The 25,403-nt window shown below is 43.8% G+C and overlaps 1 protein-coding gene across 8 annotated transcripts in view; it reads left to right on the forward strand.

Annotated features, from left to right (window-relative positions):
- Positions 1–25,403, forward strand: part of SEMA6D (semaphorin 6D) — a 441,818-nt gene that overhangs the window by 10,009 nt on the left and 406,406 nt on the right. For all 8 annotated transcript variants that reach the window (XM_079953190.1, XM_079953199.1, XM_079953197.1 and 5 more), the window contains exon 2: positions 8,238–8,413. The gene's annotated coding sequence lies outside the window, so the exon portion shown is untranslated. The remainder of the gene's footprint in view (positions 1–8,237; positions 8,414–25,403) is intronic.

Consider the following 25,403-nt stretch of genomic DNA (forward strand, 5'->3'; position numbering starts at 1 on the left):
GGTTAGGGGGCGCAAATTACTTGCCTTGCCCCGGGTGCTGACAACCCACGCTACGCCACTGCTTGCAGGTATTCTTAAAATAATAATAATCATCTGCTTTTATTTGTGTAAAACATAATCCTTCTGATCTGAAGGTCCCACTGGGTAGCACTATACAGTGTTAACTATATATGCATGCCTGGCAATAGGTAGGTTAGGATTGATGGAGAAATTTGATTCAGTACACATAAAAAGCCAAATCTGTCAAATTCAAACTTCCCAAAACAATATGTGAAACAGAAGCACAGCTGTCCTTCGAAATTTGCACTTTATCTGAATTTTGCAATGCAGTTCTCCAATCGTTGTTTACAGAAATGCATAACTTAAGGGTAGTTGTCCATAAAAATGAATATATTGGTGAAAATGACACACAAAAGTCCATTATATTATGGAACATTATTTGCAAAAGCATGTTCATCAGTCAGAGCTGTCTACAAAACGTGCCTATTAAGAGCAATTCGCACTGAAATGCTGGTGAATTTTCACGAGGAGTTTTTAAGGCAAATTGCTGCAAAATGTGGAGAACTGAATTTAAAATTGAAAAAAAATAGAACCAAAATTGACAGATACTTCCATCCCTAGGGTAGAACTGCTTCTCCACAAGTGCAACAGCTTGCTGTTAGCAGCCTGTTCTTGTGGGCGAGCTAATAATCTTTAAATTCCAATGTAGTAAGTAAACGGGATATTTTGTTGTTATTGTCGATTATTTAGATTTCTTTCCCACCTGTCATCATGATGGAAAACTAATCCTAACCCTAACCCTGGCTAATTACAACAATTTAAAAATACAGTTGGTTAAAATCAATTACAGTCCAGTGAGTATGGTGGGCTCTAATATATAGTTTATAAAGGACTGGGTAAAGAGCTGTGTCTTCATCGTAGGGCAGAAGCTGCACAGTGAAGGTGCCTTCTGTGGGGGAGGGGCTGCCACAAAGAATGTCCTCTCTTGGGCTCCCATATCCTGAACTTCTGAGGGTGGTGACCAGAGGTCAATGAGGATAGGAACTGGAGTCCCAACACCATCAGGGGGACGCCAGGTTAAAAAAGGCTGTCATAGACAATCTTTTCAGATGTTTCCTTAAAACATTCTTAGAGCATGCACCTTGGGTCATAGCTCAGTAGTAGACTGCATGATTTATATGATTGTTGTTGTTTAGTTGTTTAGTCGTGTCCGATTCTTCATGACCCCATGGACCAGAGTATGCCAGGCCCTCCTGTCTTCCACTGCCTCCCGCAGTTTGGTCAAACTCATGCTGGTAGCTTCTTTACAGTATTGGACTTTCCTTTCGCTTCCAGGCTTATCCACAACTGAGCGTCCTTTCGGCTTTGGCCCAGCCGCTTCATCAGCTCTGAATCTACTTGTACTTGTCCTCCGCTCTTCCTCAGTAGCACGTTGGGCGCCTTCTGACCTGAGGGGCTCATCTTCCAGCATCATAACTTTTATATGCCTGTTGTCTTTGTCCATGGAGTTTTGTTGGCAGGGATACTGGAGTGGCTTGCCGGTTCCTGCTCCAGGTGGATCACGTTTGGTCAAAACTCTCCACTATGGCCTGTCCATCTTGGGTGGCCCTGCACGGCATAGCTTATAGCTTCTCTGAGTTATTGAAGCCCCTTCGCCACGGCAAGGCAGGAATCCATGAAGGGGGATTTATATGATAGAATCCTAGAATTGTAGTGTTGGAAGGGACTGTGCGGGCCATCTAGTCCAACCCCCTGCAATGTATGAATCTTTTGCCCAACTTGGGGCTTGAACCCACAACCCTGAGATCAAGAGTCTTATGCTTTACCAACTGAGTTTAATCCCTGTCACTTAAAGTATATTCAGCCTTTTGAAATACAGTTCAATTTATGCATTTGCAGCAAAAGTGCTTCCCTCTCATTTGCAATATGCTCTTGATGGAATTTGTTACTTGCTTATGCCATAGCCACAGATGTCATACAATGCAATGATAGAGCAAGGCAAGACAGGAATGGTTCCACTTGCAACCATTTTGCTTGTTTTTTAACTGTAACAGTTTTATCTGGGGTTTTTTAAAAATTGTATCTTATGATGTTGTAACTTTGTGGGACCTTGCGATGAAATGCAAAATCAATCAAACAAACAAACAAATAGCAAATAAACACAGGATTGCTATATTGTTGGGTTTTACCTACCGGTGTCCATTTGCACCATGTTCAGGCCCAGATTCCCAGTGACCATTAAAGATAGAATGCCCGTCTTTAGTCCATGTAGAACCATTGATATGCACCTATTCAGGATTACACACTGGGTCTTTTTGTCTGATCCGAAAGGCTTAGTGCAGGTTACAATATCAAACCAAATCCCCTGTCAAGTAGCAAAGCTTATACCATTGTTACAAATGAAATTGTGGTGGCCACCCGGGCTAAGGTGGTAGGATACTTAAGGTTACCAATGGCTGAGTGAGATCTGAACTAGGGGCTCCTTTACTTCCAGCTTATTTTCTGAACCATTGAGAACACAGAAACACTGGGACCTTTCTTCTACAGAGTCAAACTATTGGTCAGTTGTGCTCAGTGTTGTCAACACTGACTGGTGCTACCACTGAGCTATGATCCTTCCTCTATCAGTGCTACACTACCTAGCTTTGCTGATTAATCTTATTGCCCGGTTTTCTGTTTCCTGGATCTGTGCACCTTACTCCCTATGCCCCAGGGATGTGGGTCTTTTTAGTGTCCAAGAGGAGAGACAGAGGGGTCAGAGGTGGCAGTAGAAGACCCAAACACCCACCTCCTGTCATCAAGCTGTTACAGCTTGCATCGCTTTCTCAGCTTTGGGATGCTTAAAAGGACCTGCAATCCTGGGTGTGGAAGGGAGAATTTGTTATCCCATGGGGGGCATCAAAGGAGCCTCTGTGTTGCATTATTATTTTTATCTAAGCTGTGTTGGATGATTCTTCAGGACTGAGAGGTCAGCTGGACATCAGATAAATAAATAACGCTATTAATTCCAACTTGGAAATACATTTTATAAAAGCATTGGGGTTGTTGTGCAATGCTTGTATCTCCCTTTTGCTCTTAATATCCTCCTCTCTGCCCCCTCCCCGTTTTCTCTTAGTATCTCAGAGATCATAATATTTTATTCTCTCTCCTCTTCTCTCTCCTCTTTATTTACTCCCCCTTTTAATGCCGTCTTCTAGTGTGCCCTACATTATGATTCCTCCTTGGTGCATCAGGCCAATTCTTGGACGTTCTGAATATATTATTCCTACTGATCGTTATTTCATTTTCAATCTAATCAATTCCAAATCCAATGTTCCATTTGCTCCCAGGTTCCCATAGCTAACTTGATCAATTCTTTCTTCTGTTGCTCAATCAATCATGCCTTGGGTCATCCTTCCAGTCCTTGAACAACATTAATTACATAGGAACCGTATCCAATATAGCCAACCATTCCTCACTGCGACTTTCCCACCGTGCACAATTAAGGACAAGTTAATGGCGTGATGGGACTGAACAAAGGGTGCTTTGGTGTGATGGCAACTTGAGTCAAATTGATGCTTTGGACAGCTTCATAGTTATTTTCAACATTTGGTGCTTATTTTATGATTGATTGGCCACATTCCCTTATGGACCCCTTGTGGGGTCTGCATGTCAGTGTGGGCCGAGGCAAAAGTGAGTGAAGAACTAATGCAAAACTTCCCTTTGCATGGCTGGAATGAAGCCTGCTGTGCAGTCAGAAAGACATCTCCCTCTATCTGGTCAAGCAAGAGGCAGCATCACAGTTCGGCGACATATTCCAGAAGGGCTAAAGCGCTTGAGGAGGCTGTGGAGCAGGGCTTGTGAGGGATATGCTCAGGGGAGAATCGCGAGGGCCAGGCGGCCCTAAAAACAGTGGTTCCACACCCCTGTGTCAGCAGATAATATCCCATAACACCATGTTACCTTGGGCATGCCTTGTGTGTATCTTTACTAGAAACGATAAACCAGAACAGACATTATTGCAATGGGCACAGTTGCTTTATAAACAACAATATGACTTTGCTTCATTTGAGGAAATGGGTGAAAACTAATTAATGCTGATACTATCTTGCTCGCTTTGGGGGATTAGCGAGAACAAAACAGTATACTATTATGATGAAAAATACTGTGGTACATAAAATGGTGTGAAATAAGTGTGAGTGGCTGGGAGCGCCAGTTACAAAAATGCAGGGGAGTAAAATGGTGTGTTTTTAGAAATTACATAGGCCATGTAAACCACATTGTCTTGACCGTAAGCTTAAACAGTTCCCAATAGGGATACAGATAGATATTGTATATAGGTTGACCCTTGGGAGTTCAGTAGGGAAACTGCAGCACACCAGGAACGGAGGAGATATCACATGCAAATAGTGGAGGCTTGGGCCTCATTAGAACTGTAGGTGAGCAAGGGGTCTGGCATGCAATAGTTACCTCTCTTGACAGAGGAGGAGCAAAAGGAAGCAGTTCCTTGATTTGTCCCTCTGATCTATGGCAACATGGGTAAAGCTGGGTCCAAGACCTGGTGATGATTTTGAGTGGTGGAATCTCTGAAAGTTAGGAAGAATCTGTTTCTGCTTCCTGCCACGCAGATTCAGCTGGCCTTCAGACTTTCTTTGCCAGAAAGGCCCAGAGTTATCCTACCTATACAGTGGTACCTCGGGTTAAGAACTTAATTCGTTCTGGAGGTCCGTTCTTAACTTGAAACTGTTCTTAACCTGAGGTACCACTTTAGCTAATGGGGCCTCCTGCTGCCGCCGTGCTGCCAGAGCAGGATTTCTGTTCTCATCCTGAAGCAAAGTTCTTAACCTGAGGTACTATTTCTGTGTTAGTGGAGTCTGTAACCTGAAGCATCTCTAACCTGAAACATCTGTCACCCGAGGTACCACTGTACTTGGTTCCATCCTGGGTTCCTTGAGGTGGGAAGATTCCTTTCAGGTGACTCTGGCTTGTGGTTCCTTGCAAGGATACTGCCTATTAAAAAAACATGTCTGAGAAGCAAGGAGATGTGGAAATTAAATAAGGGGGATTAGCTAGGCAGAAGGAAGAAATGTTTTCTGTCCACAAGGTTGGAGCAAGCTTGGAAAAGAATCATGCAGAGCTGTCTTCTGGAAAGAAGGATGGGCTGTGGAACAGCCTGAGTGGAAAAGATTGAGCTATTTCCATACCACCCTTCATCCAATGATCACAGGGTGGTTTACCATATAAAAACACAAAAATACATAACATAGTAACATAGTAACAAACAAAAGCAAAACCTCCTCCCAGGTACTGAGAGATATCCATTTATAGCAGGCATGACCAAACTTGGCCCTCCAGCTCTTTTGGGACTACAATTCCCCTCATCCCTGACCACTGGTCCTGCTAGCTATGGATGATGGGAGTTGTAGTCCCAAAACAGCTGGAAGGCCAAGTTTGGTCATGCCTGATTTATAGGAAAGAGGCTTCCTGATGGGTATTAGCTCTAACACAGAAGACAATCGCCTGAATGACAGGGCTGGGTGACAGAGACATTTCATGGTAATTTAACCAAAGTACTGAGTTTTTACAGTCGTACCAGTCCATCCTTCATGCTGCATAGTGGAAGAGTAGTCATGAGAGTTGTCTGGCCAATAAGAACTCACAGCCAGGTAACTGAAAGGTCTTTCACAGAGAATAGTGGAGGCATTTCCCCCAAAATGTAAACTGAGACTTAGTCCAATCACTGGGAGAAGTGCTTTCTGAAGGATGCCTTATTGCTACTGCCCAGGGTTAACGAATGTTAAGTAAAGCCATCTTCTTGCATTCAATATGGCAGAGGTTCAAGGGAATGACTAATTCGTTTTGCTCTGAGGTGATCCACTATGCATATATGTTGTCGCAGGGAAATTTATCTGTGCAGCAGCTACTATGGAAAGGATATCTGGTACAAATCAATAGTGCTTTCTCCAAAGACATGATGCCTTCAAGGCTTGAGCTTTCTCTGATTCTTTGCAATAGTGCCATGCTTATTGCTCAGAACAAAGCCAAAACACCACATGGATCCAGGGGATGTGCAGAATTCCAGCTAAACTGATGTTCTCTGTAGCAATGGCTGGCTGAGGTCCTGAGCATGGCAAGGCTCCCAAGCTTGGCAAGGAGTAGAGGTGAGATGGCAGAAATGTCATCCTAATATCCCACCAGCCAGGCAGCACTGGTCCTAATGCTACTTAGGGTGAGATAAACATGAAATGGCAGTAAATTGCCCGTGGCTGATATTGCTATTAGCTGATTTAGTACAATTGCTAAGACTAAAATTATGTGTCAGAAAATCCCTGGTTTGAGTCTTCTCTCTGTGCATTCTCTTGGACTCCCTCCCATTTGCAGCATGATGCTAATAATAAGCAGTAATAATTGCTGATTTGGCATAATGGCTAAGAGATAGATCAATGCATTGGGAAATCCCTTCCTTGAATCTTGTCTTTGCGCTTGCACTCAGCCTCCCTCCCATTGGTAGTATAGTGGTAATAGTAATAAATAATAAGAGCTGATTTAGCTAAGTGAATAATGTGTGTATCGGGAAATCCCTGGATTTCATATTGTGTCAAAACGTCTTTTCTGTTGGTATTAGTACTGACCTGTCTTGTTTATGTTGCTTCTAGTGCTGAGCAGAAGTGTTTAGGCTCAGTGACTTTCACTAAAAAAAGGCGAAGGATGGGGGCAGGATACCCCAAAGATTGGATTGATCTTAGGAGAAGTTCTAATGGATGTATCCAAAGTAGTGCTAAGATGAAGTCACTTAGCAGTATACCAACGGCAAAACATTTTATGCTAGTGAAATGTTGTTGGTTAAGCAGGTTTCTGGCAACTTCATTGCACAATAAATTGCACATTCAGTTGCACAGTGAGTTTCTGCTTGCTGGTGCATTACATCCACCCATTGTACAATATTATAGCTCACCTGTCCATTAGTGCAAGAGCCCTTGTGCAAGTGAAGAAGGAACATTGGGTTACTTTTAAAGGTGGGTGACTAAGGTTCTCTCCCTCTCTCTCCCTCTTTCCCCCTCTCTTTTATCAGAAAAGCACCTTATCACTTCAAGCCCTAACTTGGTTGCTCTCAGCAGCTCTGGCTTCCCTGGGGTATTCTTGGCGGGGGAGGAGGGAGATGATTGCCTTCATTGGCCAATGGGCACCAATCTGTCCCCACAATAATATCTCTGGGAACAATGCTGATTCCTGAGTTAGTATCACTCTCACTGGTGCATTCTGCCCTGTAGCTCCTCTATCTGAAACACAGCATACATAATCCATCTAGAGGAACTCCTGTGTCTCTAAATTCCATCTGCTTTGGCCAAAAGTTTAGAAAAGGTTACGGCCTTTCTTTTCTTCATTGTAGTGAATTCCTCACCCTTTATATTCCTCATTGTAGTGAATAAGGAGCATGGAGTCTCATTCTATACAAAGTAGATATTGCAAGCTTGAAGTTGGGCCGCCCCTGCAGTAAAGCAATGCCATTTTGTGCCTCTATGGATCTTGTCACATAATTCAAGCCGTGCTTTGCTAAAATGTCACGTCAGCGCCCTGAAAAATACAAGCAGAACTGAAAAAGATGAAAGCTGAGATGATTATTGTGCCAGATAAAAAGGACACATGCTTAAATCATATAGGGTTGAGTGTCCGTTCTCTGTCCCTGTTACATGAGTACAGTGGTACCTCGGGTTAAGAACTTAATTCGTTCTGGAGGTCCGTTCTTAAGCTGAAACTGTTCTTAACCTGAGGCACCACTTTAGCTAATGGGGCCTCCCACTGCCACCGTGCCACCGCTCCACGATTTCTGTTCTCATCCTGAAGCAAAGTTCTTAACCCGAGGTACTATTTCTGGGTTAGCGGAGTCTGTAACCTGAAGCATCTGTAACCTGAAGTGTCTGTAACCCGAGGTACCACTGTATAGAAGTAAAGGAACACAGGAAGCTGTCTTAATATGAGCCAGATTATTGGTTTATCTAGCTCAGTGTCATCTGATGGACAGTGGCTTTCCAGGGTTTGGGACAGGAGACTCAGTACTACCTGAAGATGCCAGGATTGAACCGGAGGACTTCTGCTTGCAAGACAGATACTCTACCATTGACCTATGGTCCCTGCATTCTGCTTTGCTCGCCTTCTTGTTTAACTTGGAGAACTTAACATAATTTCAACACTGATGTGCGTATGCACAATTTACCTGCAGTTTTCATCTTTCATTCCCTCCCCCTTTCTCCTCACAGGCTACTGATGCATCCACGTGCACCTAACAGACATTGAACAAAACAGCACAAAAAAGGCACCTTGATGTGATCGCTGAAAACTGCATGCACAGAACAGTCTGAACCAAGTTCAGCACTTGAGAAAAGAAGAATGGCGGATAGCTAAAGGGCTGGTGTCACTCTGGAAACGAGATCAGGTAATTTTTTTATATATATATAAAAACCTCCGGAAGTTTTTGGGGAATTGGGGAGGGGGAGAAAGTCATAAGGATCCTTAAAATCACTGCCTTTCCCCCTTTAAAATGTACACATAGGCAGTGAGTGGGAAAGGGTGAGCCTGCTGCTTGCATACATTTCTAAAATGAGAAGGTGATGGTGTGGTTGGCATCAGTGGCGTAGCGTGGGTTATCAGCACCCGGGGCAAGGCAAGTAATTTGCGCCCCCTAACCCATGGATTTGCGCCCCCTAACTCGTGGATTTCCCTAACCCCCAGATGTTGCGCCCGGTGCGGCCGGCCCCCCCTGCACCCCCCACACTACACCACTGGTTGGTGTACATGCCCACACCCTTTATATCTGATTTAATACACCTGTCATTGGGATAAAATGTGAGGGTTAAAACACACAAACACACCCACCTGCACTGAGATCCTTGGAAGAAGGGGCAGAACAAGCATGTAATTAAATCAACCAGTCATTGTTCTTTTGGAAGGAGATGCCAGGAACTGAATCTAGGACTTTCTGTATGCAGTTTGTGTGTTATGCCATTGAGGTACGTTATTTCTTTTTCAGGTTGAGCAACTGGTGTGTTGGGGGGGGGCATGTGTGCGCATGCACACACACACACACATACATACACACACACACCCCTTGACCAATGATGCCTCTGTCATGTTACTGTACTTTCATCTCTCTCTAAAAAAGTTATCAGTTGTCTCCATCATTAGGGTTTTTTTTATGTCATTTAAAAATTGGCAGTCATCCTGAGGCTGCTTCCCATATTGTGGCTTCTCCTGCCGGCTGCATGTTTAGTTTTTAAGTGGTGGAAAAGCTCCAGGGAAATTGATCTGTCTTCCAGCCCCAAACTCATAGAAAGATGAACATCTGGCAGTAACGGATGTGGGCAACCAGCCGGAAAGGATCCTGGTGTTCCATCCTGTTCCTGCCAGGTATAGGAATAAACATCCTAATCCTCAGCATTTTCAGCTGTTGAATTTCCCCAAAAACGCTTTTGCAATGTCCTGTTGGTGTTGCAAGGACGCCGTATTCCACATTTCTTTTGGATGGGACTGTTCCTAATTACTGGTTTCTTGGAAAGTCCAGCATTAAGATGGTGGGGGGTGGGATTTTGTGACTATAAACTTAGGGCACAGATGAGCATCAAACTGATGGTGCAATAGGCAAGCTATTGTGAACACTGGAACAAATAGGTTTAGTATCTCAAGTAAACGTGGCCTGAAATTTTCATCTCACCAGTGGTTTTCTCTGGAAAAGGTTTTTCTCTGGAAGGGGTCAGGTGAAAGGGAGGGTAAATAAATTGATGAGGGAGGGAGAAAGCTCCCAATTTTCTTCAAGTGAGGGCGAGGTTTTCTGAAATAAGCAGGTGTAGTAATTCCACCCTAAAAAATAAACAAAAAATTGTATCCAGTTGCAAGTCATTGTGGGTCTTCATGTCCCCATAACTCACCCTGGGAGCAGTGTTGCAAGAAGACATAAGGTCCCTGCAGATGTTCCTTTTATTGTGCAATCATGATTATTTGTGCCCATCACGGCAATCCCTCTTTTCAATACTGTTTGCACTTGCAAAAGTTTCCGTGTGGACATACTGCTTGGTTTCTAACTTACGCGTGTCCTGTAGGTTCCTGCTGAAATCCTTTGGCTTCTCATACAACCAATTTGTTGTTGGGTTTTTGTCCTGCTTTTGTTGCACTCTAGTGCAACAGTTCCCATCCGGATGGTAATAATGTGCCAACGCTGGGAAGCATTGCAGAACAACTAAAGCAGAGTGATGTGTGGACATTCCAGTACCAGTCCCTCACTATTGTGGCATGGTGCAGAATCCACCTGCGAAACTCCCCACCAATCTGGAGGGGCTAATAGTGTCCTATGTGGTATGACTGCTTCCAGGCTGCTAATAATAAGATAATAAGATCCTGTTGGATCAGGCCAGGGGCTCACTCACTGCAACATCTTGTTCTTACATTGACCAGCCTGATGCCTGTGAGATGCCTTCAAACAGGACTTGAGTAAAACATTACTCTCTTGCAATTTCCAGAATCATAGAATTCTAGAGTTGGAAGGGACCACAAGGGTCATTTAGTGCAACCTCTTGCAATGCAGGAATCTTTCGCCCAACATGGGGCTTAAACCCACGACCTCGAAATTAAGAGTCTCAAACTTTGCTAGCTGAGCTACCAAGTATTCAGGTGCATGGCACCTCCAACTGTAGAGGTAGAATGTATCCGCCGGGTTAGTAGCCATTGATAGCCTTAGCAACTGCGAATTTGTCGAATCCTCTTTCAAAGCCATCCAAGTTGGTTGCCATGACTACCTCATCTGTCAGCAAATTCCGTAGTTTTAACTTTCTTTTCTTTCAGCGTCTTTCAACACTTGGCTTCCTTGTTATGCCCACAAGCTTTACTCTATCCACTTCCTCTACACCATGAAAAAAATTATACACTTCTATTATACACTTCTCTTATTACTCACCTTTTCTTTAAACTAAAAAGTCCCAAATGCTGTAAGATTTCCTCACAGGGGAGCTGTTCCCTACCTTTGATCATTCTGGTTGCCCTTTACTGAACTTTTTCCAACTCTACAGAATCCCCCCTTTTTCTTTTTTGAGATAGCGAGAGATCTTTCTTCTAAAAAAAAGGAAAGAAGAGCTGCTGCTGTTGTTTATCCCAGTTGTTGTTGTTGTTTAGTCGTTTAGTCGTGTCCGACTCTTCGTGACCCCATGGACCAGAGAACGCCAGGCACTCCTGTCCTCCACTGCCCCCCACAGCTTGGTCAGACTCATGCTGGTAACCTCGAAAACACTGTCCAACCATCTCGTCCTCTGTCGCCCCCTTCTCCTTGTGCCCTCCATCTTTCCCAACATCAGGGTCTTTTCCAGGGAGTCTTCTCTTCTCATGAGGTGGCCAAAGTACTGGAGCCTCAGCTTCACAATCTGTCCTTCCAGTGAGCACTCAGGGCTGATTTCCTTCAGAATGGAGAGGTTTGATCTTCTTGCAGTCCATGGGACTCTCAAGAGTCTCCTCCAGCACCATAATTCAAAAGCATCAATTCTTCGGCGATCAGCCTTCTTTATGGTCCAGCTCTCACTTCCATACATCCCAGTAAACCTCCCTAAATATTTTTTTAGCACCCTGCACAGCCCACATGCCCAAATACAGCGGTGCCTCACAAGACGAAATTAATTCGTTCCGCGATTCTTTTCGTCTTGCGATTTTTTTCGTCTTGCGAAGCACGGATTTTGGAAAAGCTTCAAAAATCACCAAAGTCTTCAAAAACCTCAAAAAAGGCTACCACACCGCGTGCTATGAGTTGCTCCTCGAAGTGAATGCACGGTTTTAAGAAAAGGAAACAAACTTGCAAGACAAAGGAAACAAACTTGCAAGATGTTTTCGTCTTGCGAAGCAAGCCCATAGGGAAATTCGTCTTGCGAAGCAACTCAAAAAACGAAAAACTCTTTCGTCTTGCGAGTTTTTCGTCTTACGAGGCATTCGTCTTGCGAGGTACCACTGTAGCTGAAATCTCTACCCACTTCCACAATTTGCAAATTTTGGCTCGGCTCTAGTTTCAAGAAGGATTTTCCCCTCCGTGCTCCCAACCTCCAACTAACTTCCTGCTCTCTGCTGTGCTGGCTGAGGCTGATGGGAGTTGTAGTCTTAAACATCCAGAGAGCGTCAGGTTGGGGAAGGCTGAATTAAGCACTTGGGAATGTTCTGTGTGATTTGAGCAAGACTCACCAAATACATGTGCATTTGGGGAAGAGGTTGAGGTGTGTGACATCAACAGCCAAGGATTTGGCATTTCTAGCTGAAATGTGTGTTTTTTTCTAAATTATTTATTATTTAAATTTATTACCTGCCCTTTGACCCTAAGGTCCCAGGATGGATTGCAACAATTTAAAACACATTATTTATTTATTTTTAAATACAATCTAAAAGTAACATTGATAAAGAGCAACACAAGTTTTTGCAATTACTTTTAAAATTCCAATCTTTTTGCATTTAAAATCTTCATTTTTCTAAAATTGAGATTTCCTCTCCTATGTCATGGGATGCATCCGGCAGGGAAATGGTTTGGTAACATATCATATTATTTTATACTTGAAATAGAGATGGAGTAAGAATCCAAAACATCTAAATCTCCCCAAACCTATTTATCCGAGAGAATAGCATTTTGTGTTTTTATGCATGTAATCAGTTTGCTATCTCTCTTCCCCCCAGCTTTGATTCACTCATCTCATTATTTGCTGCCTCTGAAACTTTACTTAGTTCCATTTATCCCCAAATTGGGGTGGTGGTTGTTCTTTCTCTGTGCTTAAAACTTGCAGAGATTGCTTTCTAAGTAGACTCTTTAATTTTTGCGTGCAACAGAAGGAGAAACGCGGCTCGTTTGGCTTTCTGCTTGCTTCTTAAGTGAAATGGTGCGCCTCCCTTGCTCCTCTTGCATTGCGTTTAATGTGCTGCAGCATGTCGCTCAACAGATGTGCCTGCACCAGGAGCTCTGCTGAACGCGTTGTCACAGTTTTTACACTCTGGCAGACAGTTCGACACTGGAAAAAAACAGGGGCTGTCAAATGAATTTTCTTGATTGCTTTGCCGGATGTGCAAAGTAGTTTTTAAAATGTCATAATTACCTCTCTAAAGAAGAGGAGGAGAAAAGCCAGTAATCTCCCTCCTCATTTTCATTTGGGTAGAAGAGAAAAACAATCTAAAGTCAGCTGGCATGTTTGCAGAAATGAAATCCTCTAATAAGTAAGGCTATCAACCAGATTTATAATTTATCTGATTTGTTGTTGTTTAGTCATTTAGTCGTGTCCAAGACTTCATGACCCCCTGGACCAGAGCATGCCAGGCACTTGTGTCTTCCACTGCCTCCAGCAGTTTGGTCAAACTCATGTTATTAGTAACTTCGAGAACACTGTCCAACCATTTCATCCTCTGTTGTCCCCTTCTTTTTGTGCCCTCAATCTTTCCCAACATCAGGGTCTTTTCCAGGGAGTCTTCTCTTCTCATGGGGTGCCTAAGTATTGGAGCTTCAGGATCTGTCCTTCCAGTGAGCACTCAGGGCTGATTTCCTTCAGAATGGATAGGTTTGATCTTGCAGTCCATGGGAGTCTCAAGAGTCTCCTCCAGCACCATAATTCAAAAGCATCAATTATTCGGCGATCATGGTCCAGCTCTTGCTTCCATACATCACTACTGGGAAAACCATAGCTTTAACTATACGGACCTTTGATGGCAAGGTGATGCCTCTGCTTTTTAAGATGCTGTCTAGGTTTGTCATTGCTTTTCTCCCAAGAAGCAGGCTTATTTTAATTTCATGACTGCTGTAACCATCTGCATGTTTATTTAATCCAGGGTTTCACAAAGTGGTTAGTGATGACCCCCTGGGGTTGATAGGACCGTGAAGGGGGGGGATTAAAAAGCCCTGTGGTGGAAAAGAGGTTTATTAAATGAGCCTCAGAATTCAAGAGCATGGACATGTACAGAGTGCATCTCCTTTGCCTGTGATGAACCAATGTATTTTTAATTTTCATTTATTTTCCATCTTTCCCTTAGAACCAGGACACAATGTGTTTAATAAGACAAAATCCACAATACACTTCTCAGGCCATGCTGCTTTATTGTTAAACAATTGTATAAGGTGCAGAGTTTCACTTTTTAAGGTAATTATATATGTTGATTAGATATTGATATTTCTCGAGTTAATTTCATTTACATTGCTAAGAATTTGGGTGTGGGGTCAACGACCACATTATACGTTCATCAAGAGGACAATGAATGCAGAAGTTTAGGAAATCCTGGTTTATATGTACTAACATTAAAAAACAATCAACATTTTAAAGACAAAGTGTTAGCACCCTGTTAATCTTGGATTCCTTTTTTTAGTTTATTAAAACTGTTTTTGATTGATGGACCTAGCTGATTAAAGACTGCAGCCCTAGCAACAAACAAAACTTAGAAAATGCTGAGCAGTAGTTTTAATCCCAGCAGTCTGCAGTTTACGAAGATGAATATGCATAAGAAAAGGTCATTTTCAACTTCAGGATAAGATGGCCAACAGACTTTTTGGCAGTTCTGAAAAGCACCTTCCTTTATTTTTAATTCATGCGGAAATGTTGACTTGCTTGTTCGGACTGGACTCGCTGCGGATGTCCCTCACTGGCATTGTCATTTAGCCAAATCAGATTTGACTCTGGAGCATTATGAAATCCCATTTACTCAGATGCTTGAAAAGGGAGGATCAGCCAGGGCGCTAATCCAGAAAGGATCAGCACCTGGGACAGGGGTGGTGGTGGAACTGAAACAGCAGACACTTCATAGAGCAGTGAACGTTTGCATGTAGAGACCCTGAAAACACCCCCTCATCAAAGAGTGAGACACAAGGACACGGATATTAGGTTAATGTTATTGGGCAAAATTTGGCCACAACTTTATTGGTTACAGAATGTGATCGGTATTGGCTTAGGCATTGGAATTGACCCGACAATATCGGACTCTTTCTTTTCTTTTCTTTTGCTGTTTGCTAAAGCCCTTTTTACCCTGGCAGGCTTCTTTATCAAGCAGACTGTTTTTACAACTTGTCTGTCTTATTCACTTATTGTTTTACAGTAGTGTTTTGTGAAGCTGTAATTTTTAAATGTTGCAAGCCTCCATGAGTTGTGCTTTGGTGCTAGAGGGGTGGGGTATAAAGCAAATAAATAAATTTGCTATGTTACCCTTGCCCTGGAGCCAGGGTCATGTCTATAAAACTCTAACCAGTGCTTTCCCCGCTTCCATAACTGGGAGATCTTGCAATCATTTCGATGATTTACAGAAATTCCTCTTCAGCAGTAGGAAAGTGCCACTGGCTTAGGTCCTTGAGTTATGGCTTTGCTTCAGTTCTTTATAAGGAAGCAGGGAAGAGATTCAATTTAGCGTGCATTTAAAGGCAAACTTGGCTAATCATGGGGCGCGGGTGGCGCTGTGGGTTAAACCACAGAGCCTAGGACTTGCCGATCAGAAGGTTGGCGGTTTGAATCCCCGCGACGGGATGAGCTCCCGTTGTTTGGTCCCTGCTCCTGCCCACCTAGCAGTTCGAAAGCATGTCAAGGTGCAAGTAGATAAATAGGTACCACTCCAGCGGGAAGGTAAACAGTGTTTCCGTGCGCTGCTCTGGTTCGCCAAAAGCGGCATAGTCATGCTGGCCACATGACCCAGAAGCTGTACGCCGGCTCCCTTGGCCAGTAAAGCGAGATGAGCGCCGCAACCCCAGAGTCTGTCACAACTGGACCAAATGGTCAGGGGTCCCTTTACCTTTACCTTGGCTAATCTATCCTCTCCCAAACCATACACAAACCAAAACACAATCATCCTTTGAAATGTGCACTCCTCTGAATTTTGAAGGTCAGTTCTCTGGCCAAGTCATATGTACAAAGAAGCAGAGACTAGGGCAGTGGTTACCAAACTTTTTCAGGTGACTGCCCCCTTGGTTCCATAAACTCATCCCCGGTGTCCCCAACCCTGTAAAGAGGATTACTCAGAATAGCAGTTTGCATGACCTACTAAGGAAGATAATTCAAAACAGTGACAATTAATTGCACATTTATTCAAAATCCAATTAAAACTATTTAGTTTAATTAATTCAGCAAAATGGATTAACTTGATCCAGTGATACCGGCTTTTCCAAGTCTGGCAATCATTTACCGCCCTCTTTGCAAACCACTGTACTAAAGTGTGCAAATAAAGGCATTATTTAGTGAAAATGACATATACACATATGCATTATATTAGAGAAAATTGCTTTGCAAAGTTGTATACATAGCCAAAACTACAAAGAGAAATGTGTGTGTGCGTGTGTGGCAGGAGAAATTTGTACTAAGATGCTTTTGCATTTTCATGAGGACTTAAAAAAAATAATCAGAAACTGATGCAGAAATATGGAGAACAGAAGTTAAGATTTGAAAAATGAAAAACAGAGAGAAACCAAAATTGACAGATTGACCTATCCCTAGGGCTGTCGTGTATGACTGGACGGAGAAGGTCAAAACAGTTTGTTGTAGGAGCAGACCCCACCTAATTCTTCTTGTTATCAACTTGTTATTGAAGACTTTCTGTTACATTTTTAGGCATGAAGTTCTATCAAACTAGTCACACTTTTTTGTGTGTGTGAAAGGTAAATGCAACTCTTTGTAAGGACATTGGATCAATTTGTTTGATGGGTCATGGCTGTGATTTTTTGTTCTTTAATCTGTATTATTTTTCTTTAAATGTGGGAGTGTTCGTCATGGATTTCCTGATGCCGTGTGTTATAAATTGTGCCTTTCATAAAAGTTAAGTTTATTGCTACTGCTGCTTTAATTTTGTTTAGGGTGCTTTTTATTACTGTTGATTATTTGCTTTGGAATGTTCCCAAGTTCCTACACAAATTGTGAATTGTTGTTGTTGTTGTTTTTTTAAAAAAGTCAGCAGAAAACCCCGTTTTGATCTCTACCAAAAAAGGCTGAAGAAGATCCTTCGCCTGCTTTGGGTGGGTGGTGGGGAACGCACATGAAATGGACAAGGAAGTTCACAAGGAGGTAATGAAAACATTCTTAAGCCTCGTGTCTCTTACCAGGAGGTGTCACTGCAGTTCAGTAGGAACTCGAGAGACAAAATAGCTAATGCTGTCATCAGAGCTGTATTTTCTATCATTTGCTGTTCTGGTGGTTCAGCAAATGTCACCTCCGCTCCATCCTGAAAAACACACACAAGTAGTTTTTAAAAAGTATTTAATAGCAGGGAGGGTTCAAAGAATGAGATCCCGCTTACATAATCAGCTGAAATGGTGGTGATCATGAGATACATTTCTAATAAACATACCTCTTTATGTAGGCCCTCTATTGCTATTTGGTGAGGGCAGAACAAGATACTAACACAAGCATGTGACTGACACTGAGAAAAATAGCCTTATGTTCAATTATCTTCCCCCATTTGCTGTACAGTGGTACCTCGGTTTACGAACTTAATCCATTCCGGAAGTCCGTTCTTAAACCAAAACCATTCTTAAACCAAGGTGCACTTTCCTTAATGAGGCCTCCCACCACCAGTGCCCTTCCACCATTCGGATTCCATTCTTAGACCCAGGTAAAGTTTGCAAACCTGGACGCTACTTTCGGTTTTGCGGAGTTCGTAAACCGAATGGTTCGCAAACTGAATAGTTCGTAAACAAGGCTGTTCTTAAACCGAGGTACCACTGTAATTGTCTTCTCTCTGCCCCCCTAAAGAGCAGGCAATCTTGTGGAATGGGATGTACCAAAACCCATAAGGTGGTGACGCACAAAACATTTAAGTGTAGTTATGCCTGAACATTACACAGAAAGAACAGATAAAGAAGAAAGAGAGGAAAGCATCAAATACAAAGAGAGGCTGCATACAAACCATACATTTAAAGGACATGGCTTCCTCCCCAAGAATATTGGAAACTGTAGTTAACCCCATGAAGAGGTACAGTTCCTAGGACCCTCAGCAAACTATAGTTTCCAGAATTCCTTTGGGGGAAGCAGTGTGCTTTAAATGTCTGATGTGTATGCACCGAAAGAGAGAGTGGGAGAGAAACACCCAGGGCAAGCCTCAAAACAGTGCTGAAACCTTTCTTGTGCACATTGAAAATGACATTTTTTTAAAAAAAAAAATCATAATGCAAAATGTATGTAATATACAAAGTCACTAATTGCTTATTATATACAGCACGTGATGAGAATTTTATGAGATTTAAAAAAATGATTTATTATTTGTTCTTTGAGTACCCTGTGGAAGATTTCCCCCTGAAACACATTGAGAGAGAGAGGGAGGGAGAGTTTATGTTATTGAGTGTTGTAAACATAAGAAATAAAATAATAGAATAATCAAAATAAAACCAGGTTTAAAACAAACAGGAGCTGCTGGCAGAAACATGTACTCAGCAAATAAACAAGTAGAGTAAAAGGTAAAGGTAAAGGTACCCCTGCCCATACGGGCCAGTCTTGACAGACTCTGGGGTTGTGCGCCCATCTCACTCAAGAGGCCAGGGGCCAGCGCTGTCCGGAGACACTTCCGGGTCACGTGGCCAGCGTGACAAAGCTGCATCTGGCGAGCCAGAGCCGCACACGGAAACGCCGTTTACCTTCCCGCTGGTAAGCGGTCCCTATTTATCTACTTGCACCTGGAGGTGCTTTCGAACTGCTAGGTTGGCAGGCGCTGGGACCGAGCAGCAGGAGCGCACCCCGCCGCAGGGATTTGAACCGCCGACCTTTCGATCGGCAAGTCCTAGGCGCTGAGGCTTTAACCCACAGCGCCACCTGCGTCCCATAAACAAGTAGAGTACTATTAACTTAAATTAACTTACAATCCCTACTGCAGTAGGTGTGGTCAAGCAGGGAGGGAGTTCCCTATAATTTTCTATTTTGAAGCATGCCTCAATTTTGTTTCTTTCGTCCTTGCATACCTAGAGAGAATGCAACGTTGTTGCACCTTTTTTGGCATCTATCTTGTGTCCAATGTAATCTCTAGCTCCACACTAAGAAATCTGTATTTGTGGTGGCAGTTTCAGCACAACCAAAGGTGATGAACTATTGCAAGCAGAGTGGTGTCAGTTGGATGCATGTGTCTGGAAAATGGGCCCAAACATCCTTGCTTAACAGGGGAACCAGTGTGACAACAAACTTGTTTCTGCTGGAAGTGCTACTGGAGGGATCATTCAGTTTTTAACTTAAGGGTTATTTAAGTTGTCAGCTAACCAAGGGGGTTGGTGGAGGTGGTGCTTAGCAAGCATGTAGAGCAGCATGATGTTTGCTGAGGTAATATGTGGCCTGATTGGCTGTGTAGTTCTGAGGGTATTTTCCTGCTATGTATAAGGATTTAAGTTAGACAGACAAAACCTCTTTGTTCCTTTCTCCTCGAATTATATGCTGTTTTTGTTCAGATTTCCTCAACAAAGTCGTTATTAGGACTCCTTTTATCTCTGGACTCTGCATTATTCAAGGGACTCTGCTAACACATTTGACTTGCAAAAGCTTCAAAAGCACCATGCTGAAAAGTGGACTGTGATGTGTTGCAGAGAGTCATTATTTGGGCATGTGTTGCTAAAACTCTTTTGAAGTTCGTTCAGTATTCCAGTACATCCTAGGGGGAACTTCCATTGCAGTGGTCTAAGAGCATGCTGGCTCCGGTGGGAATAGAGAACAAAGGGCTGTATTGACTCCATTAGGCCAGGTGAGCGAGCAACCACTTACCAGACCTTGCAACAAAAGAGTCTCTGATGGCTTGCCTGGTGGTTGTGAGGATGTCTCATCCTCCCCTCCCCCCCCCAAATGAAGACATTATTAGGGAGTGCTTAAAGACCACAAGAGAGGTGGCCACGTGAAGTTCTCGGGGAAGGGGATTACAAAGTTGTGGGACCGCCTTGTCCCTTACCAACCTTAGTGGTGAACTGAAGAGCAGAGCCTGAGTTTTGGACCTGGGCATATGCATATCGGTGTAGATGGTCCTTCAAATAAGCTGTTTCCACACTGTTCAGGCTTCAAAGATTATCACTTGTATTTGAACCATTGGATCAACAATGGAACTGATGCAGGAATGGTGTGATTTGATCAGACTGCCTAGCTCCCACAGAAAAAGCTCAACAATGGGTAACACAAGCCAGCAGGAGTGGCTTGCAGGGTGGGGCAATCACCAGGTTCCTGGCTGGTGGGTGCTTGTTGCTTACTGGGAGAGATGAGGTGGTGGGGAAGTTTGCGCAGTGCATGACCTACCCACCTGGCACATAACAGTGACTCACCTTCTAAGAAAGCAGTGTAGCTATTCCACTGCATCTGGAAAGCTGCTTCTGCAAACCATGGTCTGGAAGCCCCTTCAAACCTTGGCTGAAAAAGCCAAGATTGCACATTTAACTGAAGTTTCCCCATGTGCATGTGAACAAGGAAGCAATGGTCCATATACTGGCTTGTTTGGAAGCCATTAACCATAATTTAAGAACCAATGGATCCAGAACTGGCCTCCACAGTCACTTACGGACTCATTGTTAAAACCGTGTTTATTGAAGACCATCTTACTTGGCTACGAGTGATCGCCAAAGAAGAAGAAGAAGTTGTCTGGGTCCTGAGATTTTGGGGAGAGGCTCTTCTCTCGGTCCTGCCATCCTCACAGGCATTCTTGGTAGGGACATGGGAGAGGGCTTTCTTGGTGGCTGCTCTGCTGACAGGTGAAGATCTTCTTCTTCCATTCTTTTGGAAACTGACTGCTTTTAATGAGGCTAGTGCCATGCTGTTTGTGTTGTGAGTGTCTGTATGTTTTTAACAGATCATTTAAAATTCTGTTTCTGTTTAATTGTTTTTAAATGACCCCTTATGTTTTTAGCTGCTCTTATGTTATTTGTAAGCTGCCTCGAGTCCCTGTCAGGAAAAAAAGGTAGGGCATAAATATATTATAATAATTGCTTAGGGTTCAGCTCTTGATCAGTTGCTCATAGAGAGGAACAGAGTGTTTGAGTGCTAATGCAGAGCTCTCATGCATCGTCTGCCACAAGGCAGGATTTTTGACTTTGCATTCTGTGCAAACAGGGCCACTGTCTTGCCAGCATTTATAGCGAGTCTGGAGCAAGGGAGTGTCTCCTATTCAGTCCTTGGTGGTGTTTGCGACACTGCTAATGCCCGCCTAACATCCTTTCTGTCACTGTTAGGATTCATAAAATATAAAAGCTGCTCTCTTTGCAGTGGCATCAACAACAACAAAATGTCTTTCAGAAGGCTGTCTATTTATATAGCTTTACAATATCTGATGGAAGTTTTTATGTTCTTTGTGAAATGAAAAATACCTAATAAAAGAAGTGTGAAATCTGGAATGATTTCACTTTCTATTTTGGCTCTTTGGTTTATAACATAGTATATTTCTCTGCTTTAATACTGCTTTTCTTCTTGACCTGCCGAAAGTCATTCAATGGGGCATCTTTTTTTTAATAGTGGTGTCTACTGGATTTTCTGCCATTGGTCTCTAAATATTCTGCAAATGTTTATCTTGGTACATCGTTATTCGTAAATGTTTCTAGTTCCTTTATTTTTAATCAACAGACCTTGCTGTTGCATGTAATGTTGGATGGCTTTTCTGCAATTTTAGCAAATCTTATTACAGTTAAGTCAATAGTCATATATAAATCAATTATACTAGATAGGATCATAAGGAGTTATAACTATTATAGATCTAATGTTATGGATTTTAAGCTTCATATCCAGTTCTGAGTGTAACCAGTGGAAAGCACGAATTTGTTGTGGTATTTGCAAAGCTTTCTTATTAAGCTTTCGTGTTTGTTCAACACTTGTATAAATCACTCATATCAGACAGATATGTATAAAGAGCCCTGTTGGGTCAGGCCAGTGGTCCATGTACTTCATCATCCTACATCTTTCCTCAGTAATGGACTGGATGAGAACCAACAAGCTGAAGTTCAATCCAGATAAGACTGAGACGCCCTTGACTAGATGATTGGAAAGTTGACTCCTCTTGATGGGGCTACACTCCCCAGCCAAGCTACACACATAGCTAGGATGAAGTTCTGGATCCTTTGCTGTCACTTAAGGCTCAGGTGGCCTCAGTGGCATGGAATACCTTCTATCAGCTTTGGCTCGGCGCCCAGCTTCACCCCTATCTGGACCAGGAGGTCCAGATAGGGACTTCTGTCATCTATGCTCTGGTAAGCTCTAGGTTAGATTACAGCAACACGTTATACGTGGGGCTGCCTCTGAAGATGGTTCGGAAACTTCAGCTGGTGCAGAAATCAGCAGCCAGGTTTCCCACTGGCATGAGACAGTTTGAGCATATGAAGAACAATCATGATATAGCTACACACCAAAGTGCAAGAAGACCTTTCCTTTCTCTTTCTCTCTCTTTTTTGATTAGACAAGGGTCAACTGAAACAGGAAGCTCTTTTATTTTTCTTCCCACCCAGGAGGATCCAGTGGGCAGCCAGGGTGTGTAGAATCGGTCCAGGGCCTGAAGGTGCTTTTATTGAGACAATGTCACCTGCAGTTCAGTGGTTCACCACATGGGGAGCTGCACATGGGTCCAGCCGTTCCTGAGATGAGGAAAGTACAGTGGTGCCCCGCAAGACGAACGCCCCGCAAGACGGAAAACCCGCTAGACAAAAGGGTTTTCCGTTTTGGAGGTGCTTCGCAAAACGAATTTCCCTATGAGCTTGCTTCACAAGACGAAATGTCTTGTGGGTTCCTGCGGGTTTTTTCCCCTTTCCCCCCTTTTTCCTAAGCCGCTAAACCGCTTATCAGCTGATCCGCTGATAAGCCGCTTATCAGCTGATCCGCTAAAAGCCGCTAAACCGCTAATAGCGCTAATCCGCTAAGCTGTCAATGGTCTTGCTTCGCAAGACAAAAAAACCGCTATACGAAGAGCCTCACGGAACGGATTAATTTCGTCTTGCGAGGCACCACTGTATTGGAAAAATCCAGGGAAGATACCCCTATCAGCAACTTTCAGCAATGGTGGTTGAATAGAACTTCCAAACTCGAAGGCAGTATACCTCTGAATACCAGACATAGGAGGCAAAACAGATGAGGCAAGGCTATCTTAAGCATATGCGCCACCGGGGTGCAAAGATCCACCTGGCGGCGCCCCTCCCCCCCCCCCCAGGTTGCCAAGTCCCAGGCACACAAGAGGGTGGAGCTGGCCAGCTGCCTCAGCGTCTCACTGGCTCAGTCACCCCCGAGCCCTCCGGGCTCTTCCCTGGACTCACTTCTCGGGCCCCAGACTCTCCGCCTGGCGCCCCTAAGAGCCCAGCACCTGGGTGCCCCACACCCCTAGTGCCTATGGGTAAGACGGCCCTGAGATGAGGGTTGCTGCCCTTCTGTCCTGCATCTGAGTTTCCCAGTGGCAGCATGCTGAACTATGAGGGCCTTTGGCTTGACACAGCACGGCCTGCCTTGTAAGAAACCTGTGTTCAGATTCCTGCTCCAAGTGAAGGGGCTAATCACAGTCTCAGGCTAGGCTATCTCAGTGAGCTGTAGTAAATTCCAGGAAGGAAATACATCATCAGATGTTCTTGGTTGTTCCTGAATGCCACTTGTACACTTGTAGGAAGTGCCACTTATGCACTTGTAGGAAGGGTGGGTATCCTGACAGATGTGTCCTATGGCTAAGAACCATTTCCTCAGGGAAGGGGGGACTCCCCTCTCCCAAGCCCCAGCCAGCATGACCAACGGTCAGGGATGATGGGAGTTGTAGTCCAGCTATATCTAGAGAACCACAGGTTCCTCATCCCTGTATCACATCCTCTCTATCCCCTGATTTCTGGTCTGTGACCTTAATAAATCCATCCACCCGTTCATTCATTCTCCATCCCGTGAAACTTTTTGTTTGGCTAGGTTGGCTTGGGTTTTAGCTCTGGCTTAGCTGTAGTCCTACAATGGTGTCTCTAGATCAGCAGAGCTATGATAGTCTTTTTAGTAAAGCTAGAACAGATTGGAAGCTCTTAAGCTACACCGCTCGCCCCCATGGCTGAAGTTTAGGGGGGAAAATAATGACCCCTTCACTCAGCTGACCTTTGGTCATTTTTTTGTTTTAGGTTTCCCAGATGCCCTTAAAAAGAAAAAGAAGGATCTATGAACAGTGCTTGAAGCTTTGGATTAATCCTCAAAACACCAGAAGGGGAAATGTAAATAGATTCAAACTGACAGTCTCTGGGAGCATAGGAGTACATAAGCTTGATGTGCGTCTGTATCATTCCTGTGCTCTCTGTGGATCTTCTTGGCCCTTCACCCTTTGCTGGCTTACAAGCTGGGGGCATATGCCTGTATGTGAGAGTAGCACGGCAATCACTTTTCTCTTAAAACTTGATTCAGCTGACACTTCGTGGCACACTTTGCACGCCATCAAAAGGTCTCACTGTGCTGCTTTGTTTAAAGGCAACGCAGTCGCTTAGTGCAATGAAACAGTTTTCTACTTCTTTAGGTGAGTGGTGGTCCTCATCCACGGTCTCCTGGATGCAACTTTTGGCAGCATACACGCCATACATTGATAGCACATCGCTTCTCCCAAAGAATTCTGGGAATGGTGGTTTCACACAGAGGGAGCTATAGTTCCTAGCACGCTTGCAAACTACAGTTCCCAGGATTCGTGGGGGAAACCATGTGCTTTAAATGCATTTTGTAAATGAAGCTTTTGTCTTTCTATGGTAGGGAAGTCCTTGTCTTTATAGCCCTCCAGATGATGTTGATCTCAAACACCCATCAGTCAAGCCAACACAGTCAATAGCCAGGGATGATGGGAGTTGTAGTTCAGCGATGTTTGGAGGGCCACAGATTCCCCTTCCCAGTTCTATGGAGAGCAGACCCTCCAAGTTTCCCTATTTTCCAGGGACAGTTCTGCATTTACAGAAGCCATCCCAGTTTCAGATTTGACCCAGGAATGTCCCACGTTTCCTTAGGATGTACCTATTTTCATCAGAGAAATGTTGGTGGGTATGGAGTTACCTGATCACCGAGCCATCTGAAGGCAGCCCTGTCTTGTAATGCTTTGTGTTTTATTATTTTTTTATATGTTAGAAGCCGCCCAGAGTGGCTGGGGCAACCCAGTCAGCTGGGTGGGGTATACTGTATTTTCCCATGTATCAGATTATGGTTTTTGCTTTAAAAAAGGGGAAAAAATGGGGGTCGTCTTGTACACAGATGGTTGTCTTATACACAGGCTTTTGGCTTGGGTGGGCTGGAGCCTAACATTCGGCGGGGCAATCGGGGGTTGTGGAAAGCTTAACAACTCTGAGGCCAATTGCCCCCCCCCCCAAGCTCAAGAACTTTCCGTTGCTGCTGCTGATCGCCCCCAAAGATGGCGCTTTCCCAGTAGCTGTCACTGTTTGACAGCCACTACCGTGGCAGCAGCGAGATGCTCAGCTCCACCATTCAAACCCCGGGCAGCAGCAGGAGGAGGAGGGCGAGGAGCAAAATCCTTCTCCAACC

Source organism: Podarcis cretensis (assembly GCF_951804945.1).
Source record: "Podarcis cretensis genome assembly, chromosome: 14".
NCBI classification, from domain to species: Eukaryota; Metazoa; Chordata; class Lepidosauria; order Squamata; family Lacertidae; genus Podarcis; species Podarcis cretensis.